The sequence below is a fragment of the Ptiloglossa arizonensis genome, unplaced genomic scaffold (genome assembly GCF_051014685.1).
Source record: "Ptiloglossa arizonensis isolate GNS036 unplaced genomic scaffold, iyPtiAriz1_principal scaffold0204, whole genome shotgun sequence".
Lineage (NCBI taxonomy): Eukaryota > Metazoa > Arthropoda > Insecta > Hymenoptera > Colletidae > Ptiloglossa > Ptiloglossa arizonensis.
In genome coordinates, this window is record NW_027478574.1 from 347,689 (window position 1) to 363,492 (window position 15,804).

The window sequence follows — 15,804 nt, forward strand, 5'->3', positions numbered from 1 at the left end:
GTTATACGTTATACGTTATACGCTATACGTTAGACGCTATACGTTATACGTTATACGTTATACGTTATACGTTATACGTAATATGTAATACGTCATACGTTTTACGTTAATCGTCATACGTTATACGTTATACCCTATACGTTATACGTTATACGTTATACGTTATACGTTATACGTTATACGTTATACGTTATACGTTATACGTTATACGTTATACGTTATACGTTATACGTTATACGTTATACGTTATACGTTATACGCTATACGTTATACGTTATACGTTACACGTTATACGTTATACGTTATACGTTATACGTTATACGTTATACGTTATACGTTATACGTAATATGTAATACGTCATACGTTTTACGTTAATCGTCATACGTTATACGTTATACGCTATACGTTAGACGCTATACGTTATACGTTATACGTTATACGTTATACGTTATACGTTATACGTTATACGTTATACGTTGTACGTTATACGTTCTACGTTATACGTTACACGTTAAACGTTGTACGTTATACGTTATACGTCATACGTTATACGTTATACGTTATACGTTATACGTTATACGTTATACGTTATACGTTATACGTTATACGTTCTACGTTATACGTTATACGTTAAACGTTGTACGTTATACGTTATACGTTATACGTCATACGTTATACGTTATACGTTATGCGTTATACGTTATACGTTATACGTTATACGTTATACGTTATACGTTATACGTTATACGTTATACGTTGTACGTTATACGTTATACGTTATACGTTATACGTTATACGTTATACGTTATACGTTATACGTTATACGTTATACGTTATACGTAATATGTAATACGTCATACGTTTTACGTTAATCGTCATACGTTATACGTTATACGCTATACGTTATACGTTATACGTTATACGTTATACGTTATACGTTATACGTTATACGTTCTACGTTACACGTTATACGTTATACGTTCTACGTTATACGTTATACGTTAAACGTTGTACGTTATACGTTATACGTTATACGTCATACGTTATACGTTATACGTTATGCGTTATACGTTATACGTTATACGTTATACGTTATACGTTATACGTTATACGTTATACGTTATACGTTTTACGTTATACGTTATACGTTATACGTTATACGTTATACGTTATACGTTATACGTTATACGTTATACGTTATACGTTATACGTAATATGTAATACGTCATACGTTTTACGTTAATCGTCATACGTTATACGTTATACGCTATACGTTATACGTTATACGTTATACGTTATACGTTATACGTTATACGTTATACGTTATACGTTATACGTTATACGTTATACGTTATACGTTATACGTTATACGTTATACGTTATACGTTATACGTTATACGTTATTCGTTATACGTTATACGTTATACGTTATACGTTATACGTTATACGTTATACGTAATATGTAATACGTCATACGTTTTACGTTAATCGTCATACGTTATACGTTATACGCTATACGTTATACGTTATACGTTATACGTTATACGTTATACGTTATACGTTATACGTTGTACGTTATACGTTATACGTTATGCGTTATACGATATACGTTATACGTTATACGTTATACGTTATACGTTATACGTTATACGTTATACGTTATACGTTATACGTTATACGTTATACGTTATACGTTATACGTTATACGTTGTACGTTATACGTTCTACGTTATACGTTACACGTTAAACGTTGTACGTTATACGTTACACGTTAAACGTTGTACGTTATACGTTATACGTCATACGTTATACGTTATACGTTATACGTTATACGTTATACGTTATACGTTATACGTTATACGTTATACGTTCTACGTTATACGTTATACGTTAAACGTTGTACGTTATACGTTATACGTTATACGTCATACGTTATACGTTATACGTTTTGCGTTATACGTTATACGTTATACGTTATACGTTATACGTTATACATTATGCGTTATACGTCATGCGATATACGTTATACGTTATTCGTTATACGTTATACGTTAAACGTTGTACGTTATACGTTATACGTTATACGTTATACGTTATACGTTATACGTTATACGTTATACGTTATACGTTATACGTTATACGTTATACGTTATACGTTATACGTTATACGTTATACGTTATACGTTATACGTTATACGTTATACGTTATACGTTATACGTTATACGTTATACGTTATACGTTATACGTTATACGTTATACGTTATACGTTATACGTTATAGGTTATACGTTATACGTTATACGTTATACGTTATACGTTAGACGCTATACGTTATACGTTATACGTTATACGTTATACGTTATACGTTATACGTTATACGTTATACGTTATACGTTATACGTTATACGTTATACGTTATACGTTATACGTTATACGTTATACGTTATACGTTATACGTTATACGTTATACGTTATACGTCATACGTTATACGTTATACGTTTTGCGTTATACGTTATACGTTATACGTTATACGTTATACGTTATACATTATGCGTTATACGTCATGCGATATACGTTATACGTTATTCGTTATACGTTATACGTTAAACGTTGTACGTTATACGTTATACGTTATACGTTATACGTTATACGTTATACGTTATACGTTATACGTTATACGTTATACGTTATACGTTATACGTTATACGTTATACGTTATACGTTATACGTTATACGTTATACGTTATACGTTATACGTTATACGTTATACGTTATACGTTATACGTTATACGTTATGCGTTATAGGATATACGTTATACGTTATACGTTGTACGTTATACGTTATACGTTATACGTTAGACGCTATACGTTATACGTTATACGTTATACGTTATACGTTATACGTTATACGTTATACATTATACGTTGTACGTTATACGTTATACGTTAAACGTTGTACGTTATACGTTATACGTCATACGTTATACGTTATACGTTATACGTTATAGGTTATACGTTATACGTTATACGTTATACGTTATACGTAATATGTAATACGTCATACGTTTTACGTTAATCGTCATACGTTATACGTTATACGTTATACGTTATACGTTATACGTTATACGTTATACGTTATACGTTATACGTTATACGTTATACGTTATACGTTATACGTTATACGTTATACGTTATACGTTATACGTTATACGTTATACGTTATACGTTATACGTTATACGTTATACGTTATACGTTATACGTTATACGTTATACGTTATACGTTATACGTAATATGTAATACGTCATACGTTTTACGTTAATCGTCATACGTTATACGTTATACGCTATACGTTATACGTTATACGTTATACGTTATACGTTATACGTTATACGTTATACGTTATACGTTACACGTTATACGTTATACGTTCTACGTTATACGTTATACGTTAAACGTTGTACGTTATACGTTATACGTTATACGTCATACGTTATACGTTATACGTTATGCGTTATACGTTATACGTTATACGTTATACGTTATACGTTATACGTTATACGTTATACGTTTTACGTTATACGTTATACGTTATACGTTATACGTTATACGTTATACGTTATACGTTATACGTTATACGTTATACGTTATACGTAATATGTAATACGTCATACGTTTTACGTTAATCGTCATACGTTATACGTTATACGCTATACGTTATACGTTATACGTTATACGTTATACGTTATACGTTATACGTTATACGTTATACGTTATACGTTATACGTTATACGTTATACGTTATACGTTATACGTTATACGTTATACGTTATACGTTATACGTTATACGTTATTCGTTATACGTTATACGTTATACGTTATACGTTATACGTTATACGTTATACGTAATATGTAATACGTCATACGTTTTACGTTAATCGTCATACGTTATACGTTATACGCTATACGTTATACGTTATACGTTATACGTTATACGTTATACGTTATACGTTATACGTTGTACGTTATACGTTATACGTTATGCGTTATAGGATATACGTTATACGTTATACGTTATACGTTATACGTTATACGTTATACGTTATACGTTATACGTTATACGTTATACGTTATACGTTATACGTTATACGTTATACGTTGTACGTTATACGTTCTACGTTATACGTTACACGTTAAACGTTGTACGTTATACGTTACACGTTAAACGTTGTACGTTATACGTTATACGTCATACGTTATACGTTATACGTTATACGTTATACGTTATACGTTATACGTTATACGTTATACGTTATACGTTCTACGTTATACGTTATACGTTAAACGTTGTACGTTATACGTTATACGTTATACGTCATACGTTATACGTTATACGTTATGCGTTATACGTTATACGTTATACGTTATACGTTATACGTTATACATTATGCGTTATACGTCATGCGATATACGTTATACGTTATTCGTTATACGTTATACGTTAAACGTTGTACGTTATACGTTATACGTTATACGTTATACGTTATACGTTATACGTTATACGTTATACGTTATACGTTATACGTTATACGTTGTACGTTGTACGTTGTACGTTATACGTTATACGTTATACGTTATACGTTATACGTTATACGTTAAACGTAATATGTAATACGTCATACATTATACGTTATACGTTATACGTTATACGTTATACGTTATACGTTATACGTTATACGTTATACGTTATACGTTATACGTTATACGTTATACGTTATACGTTATACGTTATACGTTATACGTTATACGTTATACGTTATACGTTATACGTTAGACGCTATCCGTTATACGTTATACGATATACGTTGTACGTTATACGTTGTAGGTTATACGTTGTACGTTATACGTTGTACGTTATACGTTGTACGTTATACGTTATACGGTATACTTTATACGTTATACGTTATACGTTATACGTTATACGTTAGACGCTATACGTTATACGTTATACGTTATACGTTATACGTTATACGTTATACGTTGTACGTCATACGTTATACGTTATACGTTATACGTTATACGTTATACGTTATACGTAATATGTAATACGTCATACGTTTTACGTTAATCGTTATACGTTATACGTTATACGCTATACGTTAGACGCTATACGTTATACGTTATACGTTATACGTTATACGTTATACGTAATATGTAATACGTCATACGTTTTACGTTAATCGTCATACGTTATACGTTATACCCTATACGTTATACGTTATACGTTATACGTTATACGTTATACGTTATACGTTATACGTTATACGTTATACGTTATACGTTATACGTTATACGTTATACGTTATACGTTATACGTTATACGTTATACGCTATACGTTATACGTTATACGTTACACGTTATACGTTATACGTTATACGTTATACGTTATACGTTATACGTTATACGTTATACGTAATATGTAATACGTCATACGTTTTACGTTAATCGTCATACGTTATACGTTATACGCTATACGTTAGACGCTATACGTTATACGTTATACGTTATACGTTATACGTTATACGTTATACGTTATACGTTATACGTTGTACGTTATACGTTCTACGTTATACGTTACACGTTAAACGTTGTACGTTATACGTTATACGTCATACGTTATACGTTATACGTTATACGTTATACGTTATACGTTATACGTTATACGTTATACGTTATACGTTCTACGTTATACGTTATACGTTAAACGTTGTACGTTATACGTTATACGTTATACGTCATACGTTATACGTTATACGTTATGCGTTATACGTTATACGTTATACGTTATACGTTATACGTTATACGTTATACGTTATACGTTATACGTTGTACGTTATACGTTATACGTTATACGTTATACGTTATACGTTATACGTTATACGTTATACGTTATACGTTATACGTTATACGTAATATGTAATACGTCATACGTTTTACGTTAATCGTCATACGTTATACGTTATACGCTATACGTTATACGTTATACGTTATACGTTATACGTTATACGTTATACGTTATACGTTCTACGTTACACGTTATACGTTATACGTTCTACGTTATACGTTATACGTTAAACGTTGTACGTTATACGTTATACGTTATACGTCATACGTTATACGTTATACGTTATGCGTTATACGTTATACGTTATACGTTATACGTTATACGTTATACGTTATACGTTATACGTTATACGTTTTACGTTATACGTTATACGTTATACGTTATACGTTATACGTTATACGTTATACGTTATACGTTATACGTTATACGTTATACGTAATATGTAATACGTCATACGTTTTACGTTAATCGTCATACGTTATACGTTATACGCTATACGTTATACGTTATACGTTATACGTTATACGTTATACGTTATACGTTATACGTTATACGTTATACGTTATACGTTATACGTTATACGTTATACGTTATACGTTATACGTTATACGTTATACGTTATACGTTATTCGTTATACGTTATACGTTATACGTTATACGTTATACGTTATACGTTATACGTAATATGTAATACGTCATACGTTTTACGTTAATCGTCATACGTTATACGTTATACGCTATACGTTATACGTTATACGTTATACGTTATACGTTATACGTTATACGTTATACGTTGTACGTTATACGTTATACGTTATGCGTTATACGATATACGTTATACGTTATACGTTATACGTTATACGTTATACGTTATACGTTATACGTTATACGTTATACGTTATACGTTATACGTTATACGTTATACGTTATACGTTGTACGTTATACGTTCTACGTTATACGTTACACGTTAAACGTTGTACGTTATACGTTACACGTTAAACGTTGTACGTTATACGTTATACGTCATACGTTATACGTTATACGTTATACGTTATACGTTATACGTTATACGTTATACGTTATACGTTATACGTTCTACGTTATACGTTATACGTTAAACGTTGTACGTTATACGTTATACGTTATACGTCATACGTTATACGTTATACGTTTTGCGTTATACGTTATACGTTATACGTTATACGTTATACGTTATACATTATGCGTTATACGTCATGCGATATACGTTATACGTTATTCGTTATACGTTATACGTTAAACGTTGTACGTTATACGTTATACGTTATACGTTATACGTTATACGTTATACGTTATACGTTATACGTTATACGTTATACGTTATACGTTATACGTTATACGTTATACGTTATACGTTATACGTTATACGTTATACGTTATACGTTATACGTTATACGTTATACGTTATACGTTATACGTTATACGTTATACGTTATACGTTATACGTTATACGTTATACGTTATAGGTTATACGTTATACGTTATACGTTATACGTTATACGTTAGACGCTATACGTTATACGTTATACGTTATACGTTATACGTTATACGTTATACGTTATACGTTATACGTTATACGTTATACGTTATACGTTATACGTTATACGTTATACGTTATACGTTATACGTTATACGTTATACGTTATACGTTATACGTTATACGTCATACGTTATACGTTATACGTTTTGCGTTATACGTTATACGTTATACGTTATACGTTATACGTTATACATTATGCGTTATACGTCATGCGATATACGTTATACGTTATTCGTTATACGTTATACGTTAAACGTTGTACGTTATACGTTATACGTTATACGTTATACGTTATACGTTATACGTTATACGTTATACGTTATACGTTATACGTTATACGTTATACGTTATACGTTATACGTTATACGTTATACGTTATACGTTATACGTTATACGTTATACGTTATACGTTATACGTTATACGTTATACGTTATACGTTATGCGTTATAGGATATACGTTATACGTTATACGTTGTACGTTATACGTTATACGTTATACGTTAGACGCTATACGTTATACGTTATACGTTATACGTTATACGTTATACGTTATACGTTATACATTATACGTTGTACGTTATACGTTATACGTTAAACGTTGTACGTTATACGTTATACGTCATACGTTATACGTTATACGTTATACGTTATAGGTTATACGTTATACGTTATACGTTATACGTTATACGTAATATGTAATACGTCATACGTTTTACGTTAATCGTCATACGTTATACGTTATACGTTATACGTTATACGTTATACGTTATACGTTATACGTTATACGTTATACGTTAAACGTTGTACGTTATACGTTATACGTTATACGTTATACGTTATACGTTATACGTTATACGTTATACGTTATACGTTATACGTTATACGTTGTACGTTATACGTTATACGTTATACGTTATACGTTAGACGTTGTACGTTATACGTTATACGTTATACGTTATGCGTTATAGGATATACGTTATACGTAATATGTATTACGTCATACGTTTTACGTTAATCGTCATACGTTATACGTTATACGCTATACGTTAGACGCTATACGTTATACGTTATACCTAATACGTTATACGTTATACGTTATACGTTATACGTTATACGTTGTACGTTATACGTTCTACGTTATACGTTACACGTTAAACGTTGTACGTTATACGTTATACGTCATACGTTATACGTTATACGTTATACGTTATACGTTATACGTTATACGTTATACGTTATACGTTATACGTTATACGTTCTACGTTATACGTTATACGTTAAACGTTGTACGTTATACGTTATACGTTATACGTCATACATTATACGTTATACGTTATGCGTTATACGTTATACGTTATACGTTATACGTTATACGTTATACGTTATACGTTATACGTTATACGTTATACGTTATACGTTATACGTTATACGTTATACGTTATACGTTATACGTTATACGTTACACGTTATATGTTATATGTTGTACGTTATACGTTATACGATATGCGTTATAGGATATACGTTATACGTTATACGTTATACGTTATACGTTATACGTTATACGTTATACTTTATACGTTATACGTTATACGTTATACGTTATACGTTATACGTTAGACGCTATACGTTATACGTTATACGTTATACGTTATACGTTATACGTTATACGTTATACGTTATACGTTATACGTTATACGTTATACGTTATACGTTATACGTTATACGTTATACGTTATACGGTATACGCTATACGTTATACGTTATACGTTACACGTTATACGTTATACGTTATACGTTATACGTTATACGTTATACGTTATACGTTATACGTAATATGTAATACGTCATACGTTTTACGTTAATCGTCATACGTTATACGTTATACGCTATACGTTAGACGCTATACGTTATACGTTATACGTTATACGTTATACGTTATACGTTATACGTTATACGTTATACGTTGTACGTTATACGTTCTACGTTATACGTTACACGATAAACGTTGTACGTTATACGTTATACGTCATACGTTATACGTTATACGTTATACGTTATACGTTATACGTTATACGTTATACGTTATACGTTATACGTTATACGTTCTACGTTATACGTTATACGTTAAACGTTGTACGTTATACGTTATACGTTATACGTCATACGTTATACGTTATACGTTATGCGTTATACGTTATACGTTATACGTTATACGTTATACGTTATACGTTATACGTTATACGTTATACGTTATACGTTATACGTTATACGTTATACGTTATACGTTATACGTTATACGTTATACGTTATACGTTATACGTTATACGTTATACGTAATATGTAATACGTCATACGTTTTACGTTAATCGTCATACGTTATACGTTATACGCTATACGTTATACGTTATACGTTATACGTTATACGTTATACGTTATACGATATACGTTACACGTTATACGTTATACGTTCTACGTTATACGTTATACGTTAAACGTTGTACGTTATACGTTATACGTTATACGTCATACGTTATACGTTATACGTTATGCGTTATACGTTATACGTTATACGTTATACGTTATACGTTATACGTTATACGTTATACGTTTTACGTTATACGTTATACGTTATACGTTATACGTTATACGTTATACGTTATACGTTATACGTTATACGTTATACGTAATATGTAATACGTCATACGTTTTACGTTAATCGTCATACGTTATACGTTATACGCTATACGTTATACGTTATACGTTATACGTTATACGTTATACGTTATACGTTATACGTTATACGTTATACGTTATACGTTATACGTTATACGTTATACGTTATACGTTATACGTTATACGTTATACGTTATACGTTATTCGTTATACGTTATACGTTATACGTTATACGTTATACGTTATACGTTATACGTAATATGTAATACGTCATACGTTTTACGTTAATCGTCATACGTTATACGTTATACGCTATACGTTATACGTTATACGTTATACGTTATACGTTATACGTTATACGTTATACGTTGTACGTTATACGTTATACGTTATGCGTTATAGGATATACGTTATACGTTATACGTTATACGTTATACGTTATACGTTATACGTTATACGTTATACGTTATACGTTACACGTTATACGTTATACGTTATACGTTATACGTTGTACGTTATACGTTCTACGTTATACGTTACACGTTAAACGTTGTACGTTATACGTTACACGTTAAACGTTGTACGTTATACGTTATACGTCATACGTTATACGTTATACGTTATACGTTATACGTTATACGTTATACGTTATACGTTATACGTTCTACGTTATACGTTATACGTTAAACGTTGTACGTTATACGTTATACGTTATACGTCATACGTTATACGTTATACGTTATGTGTTATACGTTATACGTTATACGTTATACGTTATACGTTATACATTATGCGTTATACGTCATGCGATATACGTTATACGTTATTCGTTATACGTTATACGTTAAACGTTGTACGTTATACGTTATACGTTATACGTTATACGTTATACGTTATACGTTATACGTTATACGTTATACGTTATACGTTATACGTTATACGTTATACGTTATACGTTATACGTTATACGTTATACGTTATACGTTATACGTTATACGTTATACGTTATACGTTATACGTTATACGTTATACGTTATACGTTATACGTTATACGTTATACGTTCTACGTTATACGTTGTACGTTATACGTTATACGTTATACGTTATACGTTATACGTTAGACGTTGTACGTTATACGTTATACGTTATACGTTATGCGTTATAGGATATACGTTATACGTTATACGTTGTACGTTATACGTTATACGTTATACGTTAGACGCTATACGTTATACGTTATACGTTATACGTTATACGTTATACGTTATACGTTATACGTTATACGTTATACATTATACGTTGTACGTTATACGTTATACGTTAAACGTTGTACGTTATACGTTATACGTCATACGTTATACGTTATACGTTATACGTTATAGGTTATACGTTATACGTTATACGTTATACGTTATACGTAATATGTAATACGTCATACGTTTTACGTTAATCGTCATACGTTATACGTTATACGTTATACGTTATACGTTATACGTTATACGTTATACGTTATACGTTATACGTTAAACGTTGTACGTTATACGTTATACGTTATACGTTATACGTTATACGTTATACGTTATACGTTATACGTTATACGTTATACGTTGTACGTTATACGTTATACGTTATACGTTATACGTTAGACGTTGTACGTTATACGTTATACGTTATACGTTATGCGTTATAGGATATACGTTATACGTAATATGTATTACGTCATACGTTTTACGTTAATCGTCATACGTTATACGTTATACGCTGTACGTTAGACGCTATACGTTATACGTTATACGTTATACGTTATACGTTATACGTTATACGTTATACGTTATACGTTGTACGTTATACGTTCTACGTTATACGTTACACGTTAAACGTTGTACGTTATACGTTATACGTCATACGTTATACGTTATACGTTATACGTTATACGTTATACGTTATACGTTATACGTTATACGTTGTACGTTATACGTTATACGGTATACTTTATACGTTATACGTTATACGTTATACGTTATACGTTAGACGCTATACGTTATACGTTATACGTTATACGTTATACGTTATACGTTATACGTTGTACGTCATACGTTATACGTTATACGTTATACGTTATACGTTATACGTTATACGTAATATGTAATACGTCATACGTTTTACGTTAATCGTTATACGTTATACGTTATACGTTATACGTTATACGTTATACGTTATACGTTATACGTTATACTTTATACGTTATACGTTATACGTTATACGTTATACGTTATACGTTATACGTTATACGTTGTACGTTGTACGTTGTACGTTATACGTTATACGTTATACGTTATACGTTATACGTTATACGTTATACGTTATACGTTATACGTTAGACGCTATACGTTATACGTTATGCGTTATACGTTATACGTTATACGTTATACGTTAGACGCTATACGTTATACGTTATACGTTATACGTTATACGTTATACGTTATACGTTATACGTTATACGTTATACGTTATACGTTATACGTTATACGTTATACGTTATACGTTAGACGCTATCCGTTATACGTTATACGATATACGTTGTACGTTATACGTTGTAGGTTATACGTTGTACGTTATACGTTGTACGTTATACGTTGTACGTTATACGTTATACGGTATACTTTATACGTTATACGTTATACGTTATACGTTATACGTTAGACGCTATACGTTATACGTTATACGTTATACGTTATACGTTATACGTTATACGTTGTACGTCATACGTTATACGTTATACGTTATACGTTATACGTTATACGTTATACGTAATATGTAATACGTCATACGTTTTACGTTAATCGTTATACGTTATACGTTATACGCTATACGTTAGACGCTATACGTTATACGTTATACGTTATACGTTATACGTAATATGTAATACGTCATACGTTTTACGTTAATCGTCATACGTTATACGTTATACCCTATACGTTATACGTTATACGATATACGTTATACGTTATACGTTATACGTTATACGTTATACGTTATACGTTATACGTTAGACGCTATACGTTATACGTTATGCGTTATACGTTATACGTTATACGTTATACGTTAGACGCTATACGTTATACGTTATACGTTATACGTTATACGTTATACGTTATACGCTATACGTTATACGTTATACGTTATACGTTATACGTAATATGTAATACGTCATACGTTTTACGTTAATCGTCATACGTTATACGTTATACCCTATACGTTATACGTTATACGTTATACGTTATACGTTATACGTTATACGTTATACGTTATACGTTATACGTTATACGTTATACGTTATACGTTATACGTTATACGTTATACGTTATACGTTATACGTTATACGTTATACGCTATACGTTATACGTTATACGTTACACGTTATACGTTATACGTTATACGTTATACGTTATACGTTATACGTTATACGTTATACGTTATACGTAATATGTAATACGTCATACGTTTTACGTTAATCGTCATACGTTATACGTTATACGCTATACGTTAGACGCTATACGTTATACGTTATACGTTATACGTTATACGTTATACGTTATACGTTATACGTTATACGTTGTACGTTATACGTTCTACGTTATACGTTACACGTTAAACGTTGTACGTTATACGTTATACGTCATACGTTATACGTTATACGTTATACGTTATACGTTATACGTTATACGTTATACGTTATACGTTATACTTTCTACGTTATTCGTTATACGTTAAACGTTTTACGTTAATCGTCATACGTTATACGTTATACGCTATACGTTAGACGCTATACGTTATACGTTATACGTTATACGTTATACGTTATACGTTATACGTTATACGTTATACGTTATACGTTGTACGTTATACGTTCTACGTTATACGTTACACGTTAAACGTTGTACGTTAAACGTTATACGTCATACGTTATACGTTATACGTTATACGTTATACGTTATACGTTATACGTTATACGTTATACGTTATACGTTCTACGTTATACGTTATACGTTAAACGTTGTACGTTATACGTTAAACGTTGTACGTTATACGTTATACGTTATACGTCATACGTTATACGTTATACGTTATGCGTTATACGTTATACGTTATACGTTATACGTTATACGTTATACGTTATACGTTATACGTTATACGTTATACGTTATACGTTATACGTCATACGTTATACGTTATACGTTATACGTTATACGTTATACGTTATACGTTATACGTTATACGTTATACGTTCTACGTTATACGTTATACGTTAAACGTTGTACGTTATACGTTAAACGTTGTACGTTATACGTTATACGTTATACGTCATACGTTATACGTTATACGTTATGCGTTATACGTTATACGTTATACGTTATACGTTATACGTTATACGTTATACGTTATACGTTATACGTTATACGTTATACGTTATACGTTATACGTTATACGTTATACGTTATACGTTATACGTTACACGTTATACGTTATACGTTCTACGTTATACGTTATACGTTAAACGTTGTACGTTATACGTTATACGTTATACGTCATACGTTATACGTTATACGTTATGCGTTATACGTTATACGTTATACCTTATACGTTATACGTTATACGTTATACGTTATACGTTGTACGTTATACGTTATACGTTATACGTTATACGTTAGACGTTGTACGTTATGCGTTATAGGATATACGTTATACGTTATACGTTGTACGTTATACGTTATACGTTATGCGTTATACGTCATGCGATATACGTTATACGTTATTCGTTATACGTTATACGTTATACGTTATACGTTATACGTTATACGTTATACGTTATACGTTATACGTTATACGTTATACGTTATTCGTTATACGTTATACGTTATACGTTATACGTTATACGTTATACGTTATACGTTATACGTAATATGTAATACGTCATACGTTTTACGTTAATCGTCATACGTTATACGTTATACGCTATACGTTATACGTTATACGTTATACGTTATACGTTATACGTTATACGTTATACGTTGTACGTTATACGTTATACGTTATGCGTTATAGGATATACGTTATACGTTATACGTTATACGTTATACGTTATACGTTATACTTTATACGTTATACGTTATACGTTATACGTTATACGTTATACGTTATACGTTATACGTTGTACGTTGTACGTTGTACGTTATACGTTATACGTTATACGTTATACGTTATACGTTATACGTTATACGTTAAACGTAATATGTAATACGTCATACGTTATACTTTCTACGTTATTCGTTATACGTTAAACGTTTTACGTTAATCGTCATACGTTATACGTTATACGCTATACGTTAGACGCTATACGTTATACGTTATACGTTATACGTTATACGTTATACGTTATACGTTATACGTTATACGTTATACGTTGTACGTTATACGTTCTACGTTATACGTTACACGTTAAACGTTGTACGTTAAACGTTATACGTCATACGTTATACGTTATACGTTATACGTTATACGTTATACGTTATACGTTATACGTTATACGTTATACGTTCTACGTTATACGTTATACGTTAAACGTTGTACGTTATACGTTAA